Source organism: Saccopteryx bilineata, chromosome 6 (assembly GCF_036850765.1).
Source record: "Saccopteryx bilineata isolate mSacBil1 chromosome 6, mSacBil1_pri_phased_curated, whole genome shotgun sequence".
In the NCBI taxonomy this organism is placed as follows: Eukaryota; Metazoa; Chordata; class Mammalia; order Chiroptera; family Emballonuridae; genus Saccopteryx; species Saccopteryx bilineata.
In genome coordinates this window covers 163,828,340-163,845,643 of record NC_089495.1, presented here as the reverse complement: position 1 = coordinate 163,845,643, position 17,304 = coordinate 163,828,340, and the positions used below count along the sequence as shown (strand labels likewise).

General features: G+C 40.8%; 1 protein-coding gene across 2 annotated transcripts in view; it reads left to right on the top strand.

Moving 5' to 3' along the window:
• The window catches only part of SYNDIG1 (synapse differentiation inducing 1), a 253,541-nt gene that overhangs the window by 28,166 nt on the left and 208,071 nt on the right, over positions 1-17,304 (top strand). The gene's annotated exons all lie outside the window — the stretch shown is intronic.

The following is a 17,304-nucleotide window of genomic DNA, read 5'->3' as shown; positions in this document are numbered from 1 at the left end:
ATCTGTGACCTGGACTTTTACAACATGGAGAAGAAGGGTACGTTCCTTGTAGATGTTTCAGACAACAGATCTACCCTTAGTATGCAGTAAACTAACTTCAGACCAATCCTCCATACTGTCCTTAGCTTGTTGAAGGTCAGCTACTTGATCACCTTTAAAGGTCCCCTCCCCATCACTGTACTTTGGGGAGAAGCACAAAACTCTCATCCTTTTTTGCTATACTAGCTCCCCACCCCTACTTCTATCTTGGTCATAATCCTCATTTATAGTCTAAGCTCATGTCTTTCCATTTGCCAAGCTCCAAAGCTGACTGATTCTCTGTAGGACCTTGGCAGCTAGACAAGATGTTGTGTTGGGGGTGGGGATAGGGTGAGGAGGGCAGCTTAGGTACATTGCTTCCCTCTGAGACGCATCAAATTGATAATCCAAATCTAGACAGTACTGATCATGTTCGGAATAAGCATGATAGAGAACACCTCTTTATAACAATGCCAGTGGGAATTTATTTGAACAGAAGTAGGATCAGATTCTAGACCTTAGACCTCATTTACTTCATACAAAAAAAAAAATGAGAATAATAGAATCCTATGATTATGTAGAATTCTAACAAAATCACATTGGTAAAGTATGCTAAACCCCTATAATAAAGTAACTGTCTGATAAATGGGAACTGTTTCTATTTTTATATTGAAAAACTGTTGCTTGACTGAGTATTGCAGGAACAAGAGAGAAAACCTATCTCTTTCATTTCTATGTCAATGCTAGGTTAAGTCTATCAATTTCTGCCAAAAAGCCAGGTGGATTATTGATAGGGATTGTATTGACTCTGTAGATCAATTTGAAAAGTATTTCCATCTTACATTGTTTTCCAATTCACGAACATGGTATACCTTTCCATTTATTTAGTTCTATAATTTTTTTTCAATGATTTCTTACACTGTTTGGTGTACAGGTTTTACACATCTTTTGTTAAATTCATTCTTAAGTACTTTATTCTTCTTGATTCTAAAAGCTGACATTTTATATACTGGAACAAGTATGGGCATCCAACAAATGTGGCTGTAAATTCTGGCTCTATTAATGACCAGGTTGTAACCATAGGCAAGATATTGGCTTCTCATCTATAAAGTGGGCATTATAATTTATTCCTGTTGGGTTGGTGAGGCAATTACCTGTGGTTATAATTGTGAAAGTACATAGCACAGTACAAGTAAATATTAGTTGTATTCCTTATTTTGCTAAATCTGCAGTAAAAAACTATTATTTTTTCCCACATATGATATCTTGTCTTCATGTGTTATATTAAAATATTACAAATAGAGTTTTATGGGGAAAAGGTCTGTCTTCTTTTTGTACTTTAGATATTTAAAATTTTTTTCATTCTTATGTTCTCTTCAACAGTAAAATTTTAATTTCATTCTCAAATTCTCTCTCCTCCCACCCTGAAAATGCCTTTATCTTTTCAAAGTAGCAGTCATACAATTTACTTCATTCTTAGAAGCATGGAATTTTATCAGAATTTTATTCTCCTATTCTTATACATATATATTTAACTATATTTCACCATATTTAAGGATATGATAAAATCCTTGAGGTGATTGATGCCCAGTACCTTAAATCAAGCAAGTTTATTTCCCTTCTTTGAATTCAGTGTTTATAATAGGGGTGGGGAGCTAGTATGGCACTTATAATCATGCATAGAGACTGTTAGATTTCAGAAAGATAATAAGGGACCGACTCTTGAAAGGACAGGCCCCACTTTCCTATGGGTCACACTACACACTCCATAGTGAGCTTACAGGAAGTATGAATGCCCCATCAGGATTCAGGTGGATGAACTTGTAAAAGCAAAACTTCAGGACCTTTGAGTCTTCTCCCAAAGTTAGATAGACACGGGGGCTTTTCAAAAGCACTGGCGACTGTTGGTGTTAAAAAGAAAAATCATGAGCTAGTGAAGAATAGCAGCAGTGCCTGCAAAGCTGAGTTTAGCTAATGATCCCTGTTACCATTCAAAGAACACACACTCATCTGATTGCATCTGTGACACATGGGTTCACTTCTGCTAGAACTAGGTGGTAATTGACGGCTCAATACTAACAGTGATGGCTTTCCACAACTTGGGCTGTCTAAATCTATGATTTTACGCTGGAAACCATAACATGCTTTGGTACAGCGCGATTTGTCAGCCTGATGCACTGGCAGCTCTCATTTCCCGGTGGGTTCCCCACGTGGTGACAGTATAGCCTTGCCCTCTCAGAGCAGCCTGATAGGAATGAAACGTCACCCTGTTAAGGAGAGATGGACGTCTTTCCTGAGCCCACTCCCCAGCAACATTGGTAAGGAGAATGGTTCGTGCTCTCCCGTCCCCACACTTAGTGGTGCACAGTTGATTTTAGGTAGGAATAAAAGGTACGATTTCAGGCCACAGGCGCCCACCCTGCTGCACCAGGCAAGACTGCGGATACGGCTGCTGTGCTGTTTACCCACGAGCACATGAAAACTGCCACAGTACAATGAAGGCTACAGTGACCTGGCGTCAACATTTATGTCACTTCGTGATGTTAATAATTAGAAATAGGATGTAAGGAGGTGGGTCAGTTCCAGTCCCGACTTGCCAGCTTTGCGGAGAGTCTTAGCCGTGCAAACAGCAGTTCTCCCCTGTGCAGGCAGGGGTTGCTCCCTGGTGGCAAAGAAGCAAGGATAGGGAGCATTCTTGAATACGCAAGGAATAGCCACTCTCCTGTCACTTAAGAATTCTGTAGAACAAGATGAAAATCTTTATGAATGGTTAATGTAAGCATATATAAAGCTGGTTTCCTGATTATCAGGCAAGGGAGCGGAGATAATAGATTCCTTGTACATTGTGCCATTAATTTTAATGATTCTGAGCAACACATGTTTCTGCAAATAGCTGCATTTAGATGTGTCATAGTAACTCTCGCTGCCTCTCCTTGAGGTTAGGTGGGAAGTAAAATGGCCAGAGGGTTCAGGAAAGGAAAACCAAAAGGGCCAGAAGGTCGTCTGTTCACTGGCTGGGGGTCTGTGGACAGACTCCGAACGCAGACTCCAGACCTCTGTGCAGACAGCTCGCTGGAGCAGTGCTGGCCAGCCTGGCTCTCTAAGTGATGCTGTGCTTTGCTTATTTATGTCTTAACCAATGACATTTTTAAACATGTCAATTGGTAACTTTACTGCTTCTTTAAAAAATGAATATATATAATTAGACAATGTTAATACAGTTGGAGTAAATACAATTGGAAGAAAATGACAGAAAAAACAGAAACATTCTTGACCAGGTGGTGGCACAATGGATAGAGCATTGGACTGGGACACAGAGGACCCAGGTGCAAGCCCCAAGGTCACCGGCTTGAGCGCGGGCCCACCAGCTTGAGCATGGGACCATATACATGACCCATGGTCGCTGGCTTGAACCCAAAGGTCACTAGCTTGAAGCCCAAGGTCGCTGGTGTGAACCCAAGGTCACTGGCTTGAGCAAGGGGTCACTTGCTCTGCTGTAACCTCCACCCCCAGTCAAGGCACATATGAGAAAGCAATCAATGAACAACTAAGGAGCTACAGTGAAGAATTGATGCTTCTCATCTCTCTCCCTTCCTGTTTATCTGTCCCTGTCTGTCCCTCTCTCTGTCTCTCTCTCTCTCTCTGTCTCTGTCACACATAGAAAATAGAAGAAAATATAGAAATACCTTTTATGCCATAAAAGAAGAAATCAAGCACCTTTCCATCCAATTCCAATTCTGTTTTTAATCTCTTTCCACAAATTTCTACAGAATGATGAGCTATTTGATCATTTTTGTATCCATGTAAAGAATTTGATGTTTCTAATATGCAAAAAAAAAGTAGATACTTTTTTTTTTGCCTCTGCCTTGATTCAAGTGCTGTGCACCATCCCCAGTATTAGTGGAACATAAAATTCAGGGTACTGAGTGGGGCACTCCCAGCACTGCACATTGCACAGGACTCCCAGGTCTGGCTTCACAGTGCCCTTAGTGAAAGCACAGCTTTTCCAATGCTGCTCGTATCAACCTGCCTATCAGAATGCCTGTGCTGTCCTGGGGGAGCACAGACACAATGGGATTTCTCCCACAGCAGATCCATTTCCCATAAATCAGAATAGACCATGCTCACAAGCTGAAGCTGATGGGGCTTTGTACCCCAGGGGGTCCTGAAGGAGAGTTTTCTAATTAGTGAAGACAAATTTTAAGTGGAAGCAGGTAGTTTATCAACTCTACCTTATAAACATTTTTTTTTAAACTAAAATAAGCCCTGGCCGGTTGGCTCAGCAGTAGAGTGTCGGCCTGGCATGTGGAAGTCCTGGGTTTGATTCCTGATCAGGGCACACAGGAGAAGGGACCATCTGCTTCTCCACCCCTCCCCCTTCCTTATCTCTCTCTCTCTCCCTCTCCCCTCCCCGCCTCTCCCGCAGCCATGGCTCAAATGGTTTAAGCAAGTTGGCCCCTGGCACTGAGGATGGCTCCATGGCCTACTCAGGCAATGAAATAGCTCAGTTACTAAGCAACAGAGCAGTGGCCTTCGATGGGCAGAGCATTAGCTCCAATCAGGGTTTGTTGGGTCAGTCTGGTTAGGCACATGCAGAAGTCTGTCTCTCTGCCTCTCTGCCTCCTTGCCTCTCACTTAATATTAAAAAAAAAAGTAAAATAAAATGAGATTTCTCAAGCTAGCATGCATCTGAAGTAATGTGAAGGCTTTAGGACAAGAAATACATTTATTTATCTATTAAATGGATAGCATATTTTTTCATATATTTAAGTATATTTAAAATTTTCTTTTTTACTTTATATAGTAGTATATGTGTACTTTGCTTTGAATACTGTACTACTGTATATATCAGGGGTCCCCAAATTTTTTACACAGGGGGCCAGTTCACTGTCCTTCAGACCGTTGGAGGGCCAGACTATAAAAAACAACTATGAACAAATCCCTATGCACACTGCACAGATCTTATTTTAAAGTAAAAAAACAAAACGAGAACAAATACAATATTTAAAATAAAGAACAAGTAAATTTAAATCAACAAACTGACCAGTATTTCAATGGGAACTATGCTCCTCTCACTGACCACCAATGAAAGAGGTGCCCCTTCTGGAAGTGCAGCGGGGGCTGGATAAATGGCCTCAGGGGGCTGCATGTGGCCCACGGGCCGTAGTTTGGGGACCCCTGGTATATATGATAATTAAAATCTTGGAAATTATGATTTTATTGGCTATGGGCTGAATGTTTGTGTCTCCCCTCAACAATTCATGTCAAAGCTCTAACCTCCCCTTGTGATGATATTTGGAAATGAAGCATTTAGGGGGTAATTAGAGTTAGATGAGGTCATGAGGGTGGTGCTTTCATGATGAGATTAATGGCCTTATAGAAATAGGAAGGAAGACATCTGCAAAGTAGGAATATGGCCCTTACAGAAACCAAATCAGCAGCACCTTGATTTTAGACTTCCCGGCTTCCAAAACCGTGAGAAAATAACTGTTGGTTGTTTAAGCTGTGGTATTTCGCTGGCAGCTTGAGCTGACTTTGCACACTCACAGCACACTAGCCCTGAATAATGACCAAATCTAATATGTGACACTGCTGAGCAGCAGCAGGTAATGACTCTCCCCACCCATTTGCTGGACGCCATGTATCAACCTTCAAGTTTATTTCAGGCCTTGAATGCAGAAGAGTCTATTTGCCTAGCCAACTACATTTCTGATGGGAAGCTGGATGAAACAGTTGGGGACAGAGCTCTGAGGCCATACTGGCTGGGGTCACATTCTGGCTATGCCACTTATTATTTATCTGATCATCAGCAACTGGCTTTACCTTTCTGTGTCTCAGTTTCCTCTCCCGAACATGGGAGTGGAAATAATAAGTGTCCTCTTCAGAGGATGTTATGACCTGCTGAATGGTGAGGTGCTTGGTCCATACTGCTTCTGATGCTATCTGTCCATCACACCATAGGCTGTACCTTATGGAGTAGAAGAAGGATTCCACTCATGGTGTCTCATCCAGGAGTTTTATGCCCAGGTGTACTTACTGTGTACTCACCTCTGAAAGTCCAAAGCTTCTTACAGCTAACACTTGAGACTTTCTACCTAGGAGCTCTTTTCCAGTGGTGGAAGATCACTCAGCCTACACTAGAGCAAGCTATAAGGGCCGGAGAATGAATGCTCTGGCACAGCCCTTGACCAGTGGTGGAGAGGGAGTTGGTGTACAAAGGCCTGTTTCCCTCAACCCTCGGGTAAGAGAACTCTGGGTGTGTAGTCTACACGCTCTCCCAGACTTCCCCAGTAAGCTTAAACTCCAGCTGCCTGTGGCATAAACTGGCTGGATAGCATATACTGCCTTGCCTTCTCTCTGGTCCCTGCTTATTCGCCACAACCTGTCCAGTGTTTTCTGGAAACACTTCTCAAATGACCTATTTACACTCCAATCCTTATCTGAGGGCCTGCCAATGGTAAATCTTAGGCATCCCCAAGGACATAGGAATAATAGATAGTTAATGAAACAGCATAACTGTTCTTCATTAGGTGCTTCTCTCCTGTTTATTAAATGAACTCTTCCTGGGATCAGCAGAGAGAGCTGGGGCTGATGTGTCACAGTGTGAGGCATTGTCACTTATGAAGTGGCCTTGCTTCTGCATTGATGTTGCTCCCCTGATTCACAGATTGTCAAAGCCTCTTCAAGATGAGTCACAGCCCAGCATAAACAGGAGTAATTCTTAGGGAGACAATACCAGCATCCTTACAAATGAATCTTTGCTGTAGAGTTTAACAGGAAAGAATATGGCTCTGAAACATTGATTTGACTCCAGCAGCAAGAGGAAGTGTCATCCCATGGATGTCTCATCTAAAATCTCTTAGGAACATGCTCACTATTTTACCACAGTGCATTGCCATTTGGCTTTGCTGAGAAAGTTGTGAAGGCCCATGGGACTGTTCATTGTCATTAAAGGTAATAAAATACAGTGTGTCCGTAAAGTCGTGGTGCACTTTTGACCTGTCACAGGAAAGCAACAAAAGATGATAGAAATGTGAAATCTGCACCAAATAAAAGGAAAACCCTCCCAGTTTCTGTAGGATGATGTGGCAGCATGTGCGCATGCGCAGATGATGACATAACACCGTATATACAGCGGAGCAGCCCACAGCCATGTCAGTCGAGATATGGACAGTACAGAGGAAATTTCAATGTGTTCTGTGGCTCACTAAATTCGAATCTGTGACCAAAGTGCAATGTGAATATCGGCGCGTTTATAACGAAGTGCCACCACATAGGAATAACATTACTCTGTGAGATAAAGCAATTGAAGGAAACCTAACAGTTTGGGTGTAGAAACCCTGTTCTGGTAGGCCATCAGTCAGTGACGAGTCTGTAGAGGCTATATGGAATAGCTACCTAAGGAGCCCTAAAAAATCTGTGCATTAGGGACCTGGCCGGTTGGCTCAGCGGTAGAGCGTCCGCCTGGCGTGTGGGGGACCCGGGTTCGATTCCCGGCCAGGGCACATAGGAGAAGCGCCCATTTGCTTCTCCATCCCCACCCCCCTCCTTCCTCTCTGTCTCTCTCTTCCCCTCCCGCAGCCAAGGCTCCATTGGAGCAAAGATGACCCGGGCGCTGGGGATGGCTCCTTGGCCTCTGCCCCAGGTGCTAGAGTGGCTCTGGTCGCGGCAGAGCAATGCCCCAGAGGGGCAGAGCATCGCCCCCTGGTGGGCAGAGCTTCGCCCTTGGTGGGCGTGCCGGGTGGATCCTGGTCGGGCGCATGCGGGAGTCTGTCTGACTGTCTCTCCCCATTTCCAGCTTCAGAAAAATACAAAAAAAAAAAAAAATCTGTGCATTAGCCCATATAGAACTGCATTGAATAGGTATGAAACTGGGAGAGTTTTCCTTTTATTTGGTACAGATTTCACATTTCTATCATCTTTTGTTGCTTTCCTGTGACTGGTCAAAAGTGCACCGTGACTTTACGGACACACTGTACAAAAGTCATTGAAGTAAGATGAGTGTCAGCAGCTTCATAATAATCATCATCAGATGCATGGTTCTGAAAAATATGGAAAACATATTCAGTAGTGTTTTACCTGCATCTATATTTATTCTACTATAAATTATGAACAGTTCAGATTTTCAGTGGATGGTGCTCAATGCTCATTCAGAAGTTGTAGCATTAAGCATGTCAAATTATTCTTCCAAGTGTCGAGGGCCATTTATCTCAGATATATGAATTATCCTTTGCCCCAGATTCATGGTCAGGGTCTCAGAAGCTCTGTGGTCTTCAAGTGAGGCTGGTGAGCAATCAGGCCCCCTCCCTTTCCTCTCAGCCGCTTCTTCCTGGGGACATAAAGGAAGGCTGGGTTCCTTTCCAGAAGAAGGCTGCTTATGAGTGGAAATCTACATGGAAAATGGGTTGCTCATACATCATATTTATCACACAGAGTGTAGCAAAGACATGTGGCAATATAACAGAATTGGTTAGTCAACTAACTCAATACTTAGGTGATGCTTACAAGGTGAAGGGAAAAGATTAGGAAAAAATGAGATAAAACCAGAAGAGAGGTCCGTACCTCAAATATGTATGTTGATGTCCAAAACTGGCTGTCAGCTCATAAGCAGCCATGCAAAGAGGGAAATACAATCAGGAACATGACTCACAATGTCCAAGTGTTAAAAATAGTCCAGGGACTCATGAGAAACTCATCTATTTCTGTCCCTGAGATGACATGCAAAGTTCTCATTGAAACAACACTGTATTTCACAGAGCAGCATCCCCAAAAACACTGCATTGGGGATGCTTTCCTTCCCCCAGTTTGGATCAACAATCTCTCTTGCTGCTCTAGTTTTCCCATTATTCTCTTCAGCATGGCCCAGTTATTAAATCCACCACCTGCCTGCCTTTCATCTTTAGGTACAACATAAGCATCACCAGACCAGTGGCTTCTTTTGACTGATTCCCTGATGTACTTCCAGCACTGAGAATGTTGCCTGATACAGGGCAGGTGCTATGTGCATATTTGTTGAATGATTGTATTGGGTAAATTTTATTTTATCAGGTCTGTTTCTTAGGAAAGAGATCTGTGGGATCCAGGAAGAGCAGACATTTTTGGTGTGTGGGTTTCTGATGACTTGTTTCAGTGCAATGTTGATGGTGGCATATCTAGTGCAAATAAAGATACATCTATATAAAGCATTCAAATAAATAACAAAAATGTTTAATGAAGAAGCATACTGAAATAAAATAGAGAAAGGTGGGGATTGAGACAAAGTGAAGATGCAAGCTGGACTTGATCACTCTCAGGTCACATTTGGGCTGACGAGTCGTAACTTTGTCTCTAGGTCTCTACTACGGCTATGGGGCTATTTGAGGGGTTGAGTCATCAGGTTTTATTTTCCCTGTTGTGAAGCATGGAAGTTATCCATTTTCAATTTTCTTCAGAGTAAATGAAGATCTAAACTTGACCTCTGTAGTTTATGAAGACTAGCTTTTACTTCAGAGTAGTGAAGGAAGACCAGTGGGCCTCAAGCACAGAAAGTTGGCAGGGGCAGTATTACTGAAGTAATTTACAAAGGAGGGTTACAAGATTGATTGTATTCCTGAGAGACCCTTCTGGCTGCTGCACTGACCAGAAAAGAGTGTGTGAGAAGAGCTGGAAGATAGTTGAATGGGTGAGAGATGCTTACAGCTTGAACTAGGACGAAAGGGGAGACCATGGGAGAATTGGCAGGACTTGTCAGTGACTCAGTTTTAATGGTGAGGAGATGATAATAATAAATAGATTCCCCAATTCAGGACTTGAGCAGGTAAGACTTTTCATGGATTCTGAGTGGAGTGATAAACAAGCAGAGGGCTTGATGTACATTGAGTATGATACTTTTGAGAGGTCCTAGTAGAGATTGTAGTGGGTCTGGTGGTCACTGGCATGTGGGTGGTAGTTGGCACCATGGGCAACAGGGAAATTATAAATGAGAAGCAGATTTAAACCCAACACTTAAAAGCTGCACAGAAAAGGGTGACCTGGCAAAGAGTAGCAGGGCTGGGGGAATATCTTGGGAAGAATAGGAAAAGCAGGGAAAGATACAGTTGGGGAAGCCATAGGGAAAGTTATCTCAGGGAGAAGGAAATTATCTCAGGAAGAAGGGGCACATATTTTAAGAGGTGAAACATGAAAATTATCTTTTTGGTTCATTGATATTTAGGCCATGGATTCTTTCAGTAGAATCACAACAGAGGGGCCAGATCGGTTCCTGCTTGTCCGTACCCCAGGTCTGCCCTCCTCATTCAACCTCACAGCTAAATTTGGATAGCTTTCAGACATTCACATTAATACCTTACACTTTGGGGGTTGTTTTTTAGTGATACTGCAACATTTATAATAAAATTTGGAGTTTATAGGATCCCTTGTGACCTCTACCTTATCTGTTGTATTATAGTTTGTTCTTTGGGAAAGACAATAATTCTGAGAAAAACAGAAGGCAGCAAGAAAAGAGGAAGACCGAATGTGAGATGGATTGACTCCACAATGAAGCCATAGCCATGAGTGTATACGAGCTGAGCTGCAGTGAACAGGACACTGTGGACACCTCTCATTCATAGGGTCTCCAGGAGTTGGAGAGACTGAAGGGCATGTGCCACTATTTGCTTTCCTTAGAAGGTCAGGTCTTAGAAGAGACTTATTGATGAGATCAGAGATTCAAATACAGGAGGCAAGAGGCTTACCCTGATGCACTTGACGCAGGTTTTAAAATTCTATAGATAATGATATGTCACTGAAAGTTTCAAAATTTCTCAGTTTTCTAACTCGACTTATTCTGCCAAATGTTATGGCCCAGGGTAACCACCCAGAAGCCGACTACAGAACAGGATGTGTAAAGAGAAATCACTTCTTTTGGCAGGTTCAGATACATGTCCCAGGATGGCAGAAATAAAAGATGGCCCATGGTGTCATCCCACTGCTGAGCCTGAGGCATAGGTTATGATGTAGCTCCCCCACATCATCAAGCCCCAGGCCTCAGGCCCCAGGTTATCCCAAGTGTTTTCATTTTGGCACCACCAGGTTCTATTTATAAATATCCTCAGGGAAGAATTTTCTATTTAGGTCAATGCAGCTGTGGGTTGGTGCACACCCACAGTCCAATGCCTCCAGCTATGTGTGACAATCCAAGCATACCTATCTTTAGGAAGGTTTAAGACCAAGGGCACTGAAATAAGGTAAGTTGAATCTTTATCTAAAACATGTGTCCAACCAGTGGCTCACCCAACATACCCAGGAAAGGAAAATGCAATTAAGATAACACAACCAAGACTTTTCTTGTGGGCTGCAGAAAACTAGAAGACTTCAAAGCAACTCTACTAGATAAGGAGACCACAACTGGAATAAGCCTACAAGCCATACACAGAACAATGGGAAGGCAAAGAAACATAAGTCATATGCTTCAACAAGACATATCCTCAGAAAAAGTCCTGGATGAAACAGAAGTAATCAAATTACTGGATGCAGAGTATAAAATAATGATTGCTAGGATGCTTAACAATCTCAAAGCTACAATGGATGAACTTAATGAATACCTCAATAAAGAAATTATAAGCATCAAAAAGGACACAGAAATCATAAAGAAGACCCAAACAGAATTGACAAACACAATATCAGAAATAATGGCTACACTGAAAGGAATTAAAAGCAGGCTGGATGAAGCAGAGGATCAAATCAGTGACTTAGAGGACAAGATAAGTGAAAGCACGAAAGCAGAACAGCAAAAAGAAAAGAGAATCAAAAAGTCTGAGGAAGCTCTAAGAGAGCTCTGTGACAGCATGAACAGAAACAATATCTGAATAATAGGGGTTCCTGAAGGAGAAGAGAAAGAACAAGGAATAGAGAACCTGTTTGAAGAAATCATAGATGAAAATTTCCCTAAATTGATGCAGGAAAGAGTCACACAGTTTCAAGAAATAGAGAGAACCCCATTAAAAAAGAACCCAAAGAGACCCACACCAAGACATATCATAATCAAACTACCAAAGCTAAGAGGTAAAGAATATTAAAAGCTATAAAAGAGCCTGACCAGGCAGTGGCACAGTGGATAGAGCATCAGACTGGGATGCTGAGGACTCAGGTTCAAGACTCTGAGGTCGCCAGCTTGAGCGCAGGCTCATCTGGTTTGAGCAAAGTTCACCAGCTTGAACCCAAGGTCGCTGGCTTGAGCAAGGGGTTACTTTGTTGGCTGAAAGCCCATGGTCAAGGCACATATGAGAAAGCAATCAATGAACAACTAAGGTGTTGCAATGTGCAACAAAAAACTAATGATTGATGCTTCTCATCTCTCCATTCCTGTCTGTCTGTCCCTGTCTATCCCTCTCTCTGACTCTCTCTCTCTGTCTCTGTAAAAAAAAAAAAAATCTGTTAAAAAAAACAGTCAATCACTTACAAAGGAACCCCCATAAGGATGACATCTGACTTTTCAACAGAAACACTTCAGGCCAGAAGGGAATGGCAAAAAATATTCAAAGTAATGCAGAACAAGAACCTACAACCAAGACTACTTTATCCAGCAAGGCTATCGTTTAAAATAGAAGGAGAAATAAAAAGCTTCCCAGACAAAAAAAAAAAACTCAAGGAATTCATCACAACCAAACCAATGCTGCAAAAAATGTTAAGGGCCTGCTGTAGACAGAACAAAGCAGGGAGAGAAATATACATATATAATATACATATATATATATTTTGTATGTATATATGTATATTATATATGTATATATGTTTATTGTATATGTATATATTGTAAAGTAGATTTAAAGAAAAAAAGGCAACAAACAACTACATATCAATAATAACTTTAAATGTAAATGGATTAAATGCTCCAATCAAAAGACATAGGGTAGCTGAATGGAGAAGAAAACAGGACCCATACCTATACTGTCTATAGGAGACCCACTTCAAAACAAAAGATACATATAGACTGAAAGTAAAAGGTTGGAAAAAATATTTCATGCAAATGGAAATGAAAAAGAAAAAGCTGGGGTAGCAATACTTATATCTGACAAAATAGACTTTAAAACAAAGACTGTAGTAGGGATAAAGAAGGTCACTACATAATGATAAAGGGAGCAATCCAACAGGAAGAGATAACCATTATAAATATTTATGCACCTAGTATAGGAGCACCTAAATATATAAAGTGACTTTGGTGAACATAAAGGGCAAGATCAACAGCAATACTATAATAGTAGGGGATTTCAATACCCCACTAACATCACTGGATATATCCTCAAGAAAGAAAATTAACAAAGAAACAGCAGAATTAAGGGACACACTAGATCAACTGGATTTAATAGATATCTTCAGAACCTTTCACCCTAAAGCAGCAGAATATACATTCTTTTGAAGTACACATGGTACATTCTCTAGGATAGACCACATATTAGAGCATAAAATGAGTCTCAACAAATTTAAGAAGATAGAAACCATATCAAGCATCTTCTCTGACCACAATGGCATGAAACTAGAAATCAACTACAATATAAAAACTGAAAAACACTCAAACACTTGGAAACTAAACAGCATGTTATTAAATAACGAATGGGTCAACAATGAGATCAAGGAAGATATAAAAAGTTTCCTTGAAACAAATAAAAATGAGCATACAACAACTCAAAATCTGTGGGACACAGCAAAAGCAGTCCCGAGAGGGAAGTTCACAGCATTACAGGCATACCTTAAGAAGCTAAAAAAGCTCAAATAAACAACTTAATCCTGCAAATAAAAGAACTAGAAAAATAACAGCAAGTAAAGACTAGAGGAAGTAGAAGGAAAGAAATAATAAAGATCAGATAGAAATAAATGACATAGAGACTAAAAAAGCAATACAGAGGATCAATGAAACCAAGAGCTGGTTCCTTGAAAAAGTAAACAAGATCAATGAACCTTTAGCCATGCTCACTAAGAAAAAAAAAGAAAGGACTCAAATAAATATTTAGAAATGAGGGTGGAGAAGTAACAACAAACACAGCAGAAATACAAAGGATTGTAAGAAAATATTATGAAGAACTGTATGCCAAAAAATTAGACAACCTAAGTGAAATGGACAAATTCCTTGAAAAATATAATGTTTCAAAAATCAATCTGGAAGAATCATAAAACCTAAATAGATTACAACAAATGATATAGAAACAGTTATCAAAAAACTTCCAACAAACAAAATCCCTGGACCAGATGGCTTCACAGGCGAATTCTACCAAACATTCAAAGAACTAACTAACTCCTATCCTTCTCAAGCTATTTCAAAAAATTCAAGAGGAGGGAAACTTCCAAGTCCCTTTTATGAGGCAAGCATAATTCTGATTCCAAAACCAGGCAAAGACAACACAAAGAAAGAAAACTATAGGCCAATATTCCTGATGAATCTGTATGCTAAAATCCTCAACAAAATGTTAGCAAATCAGATCAAGCAATACATGAAACAAATCATACATCATGATCAAATGGGATTTATTCTGGGGTGGCAAGGCTGGTACAATATTTGCAAATCAACCAGTGTCATTCATCACATAAACTAAAGGAAGGACAAAAACCACAAGATAATATCAATAGATGCAGAAAAAGCATTCAATAAAATCCAGCACCCACTTTTGATCAAAACTTTTAGCAAAGTGGAAATACAGGGAACATACCTCAAAATGATAAAGGCCATCTATGACAAACCCACAGCCAACATCATACTCAATGTGCAAAAGTTAAAAGCAATCCCCTTAAGATCAGGAACAAGGCAGGGGTGCCCCCTTTCACCACTCTTATTCAATATAGTTTTGGAAGTCCTAGCCGCAGCAATCAGACAAGAGAAAGAAATAAAAGATATCCAAATTGAAAAAGAAGAGGTAAAACTATTATTATTTGCTGATGATATGATACAGTACATAGAAAACCCTAAAGTCTCAGTCAAAACACTACTGGACCTGATAAATGAATTCAGCAAGGTGGCAGGATATAAAATTAATACTCAGAAATCAGTCACATTTTTATGCACCAACAATGATCTGTCTGAAAGAGAAATTAAGGAAACAATCTTCTTCACTATTGTGGAAGGAAGGAAGGAAGGAAGGAAGGAAGGAAGGAAGGAAGGAAGGAAGGACGGACCTAGGAGTAAATTTAACTAAGGAGGTTAAAGACTTGTACTCAGAAAAATATAAAACATTGATAAAAGAAATCAAGGAAGATGCAAACAAGTGGAAGCATATACCGTGTTCATGGTGAGAAAGAATAAACATCATTAAAATGTCCATATTACCCAAAGCAATTTATAAATTCAGTGCAATTTCCATGAAAATACCAAGGACATATTTCAAAGATATAGAACAAATATTCCAAAAATTCATATGGAAACAAAAAAGAACACAAATCGCCTCAGCAATCTTGAAAAATAATACAATGGGTGGTATCACATTTTCAGATGTCAAGTTATACTACAAGGCTATTGTACTCAAAACAGCTTGGTACTGGCATAAGAACAGGCATATAGATCAATGGAACAGAATAGAGAACCCAGAAATAAGCCCACACCTTTATGGACAATTGATATTTGACAAGGGTGGTAATAGCATACAATGGAGTAAAGACAGTCTCTTTAACAAATGATGTTGGCAGAACTGGACATCTACCTGCAAAAACATAGAACTAGACCACCAACTTACACTATTGACAAAAATAATTTCAAAATGTATAAAAGACTTAAATGTAAGTCATGAAACCATAAGCATCCATAGGAAAACATAGGCAATAAGCTCTCCAACATCATTTGCAGCAATACATTTGCTGATTTATCTCCACAGGCAAGGGAAATAAAGGACAGGATAAACAAATAGGACTATATTAAACTAAAAAGCTTTTGCATAGCTAAAGACAATATGAACAAAATAAAAAGGCAGACCACACAATGGGAGAACATATTTGAAATACGTTTGATAAGGGGTTAATAACCGAAATTTATAAAGAACTTGTGAAACTCAACACCAGGAAGATAAACAATCCAATCAAAAAATGGGCAAAAGAAATAAATAGACATTTCTCCAAAGAGGACATACAGATGGCCAAGAGGCATATAAAAAATGCTCAACATCACTATTCATTAGAGAAATGCAAATTAAAACCACAATGAGATACCACCTCACACCAGTCAGAATGGTGCTCATTAACAAAACAACACACGATAGGTGCTGACGAGGATGTGGAGAAAGGGGAACCCTCTTGCACTGCTGGTGGGAATGCAGACTGGTGCAGCCACTGTGGAAAACAGTATGGAGATTAGAAATGGAACTGCCCTTTGACTCAACCATCTCACTTTTAGGAATATATCTCAAGAACACCACATCAATGATTCAAAAGGAGAAATGCACCCCCATGTTTATGATAGCATTGTTTACAAATACGAGATCTGGAAACAACCCCAATATCCATCAGTGGATGAACGAATTAAAAAACAATGGTACATGGCATGCGGGAGTCCCGGGTTCGATTCCTGGCTAGGGCACACAGGAGAAGCGCCTATCTGCTTCTCCACCCTTCCCCCTCTCCTTCCTCTCTCTTTTTCTCTTCCCCTCCCGCAGCCAAGGCTCCATTGGAGCAAAGTTGGCCTGGGCGCTGAGGATGGTTCCATGGCCTCCGCCTCAGGCGCTAGAATGGCTCTGGCCTCAACAGAGCTACATCCAGATGGACAGAGCATCGCCCCCTGATGGGCATGCCAGGTGGATCCTGGTCGGGCGCATGTGGGAGTCTGTCTGACTGCCTCCCTGCTTCAAACTTTGGAAAAATACACACACACACACAAAAATATATATATATTAAAAAGCAATGGTACATATACACTATGGGGCCATGAAAAAGAAGGAAATATTACTTTTTGCGACAACATGAATGGACCTGGAAACTATTATGTTAAGTGAAATAAGCCAGGCAGAGAAAGAAAAATATCATATGACCTCACTCATTTGAGGAATTCAGCGGACAATATGAACTGAGGAGCGGAATTGATACAGAGGCGGGATCAAAGGGACCAGAGGGAAAGCAGACAGAGGAAAAGGGGATGATAGAATGATAGGATGGGATGAGAGCAGAAAAGCAAATCCTAGAGGGAAGGGGGCACGGCAGGGCGTTATGGGAAGGGGGACAGAGGTGAGGTACTGGGGAACAGAGGGGAAGGGAGGAAGTATTTGGGGGGACTCTAGAATCTATGTAAACACAATAAATTAAAATAAATTTCATGTAAAAAAAAAAACACACCCAAGTTTCAGGACACCAAGCCAG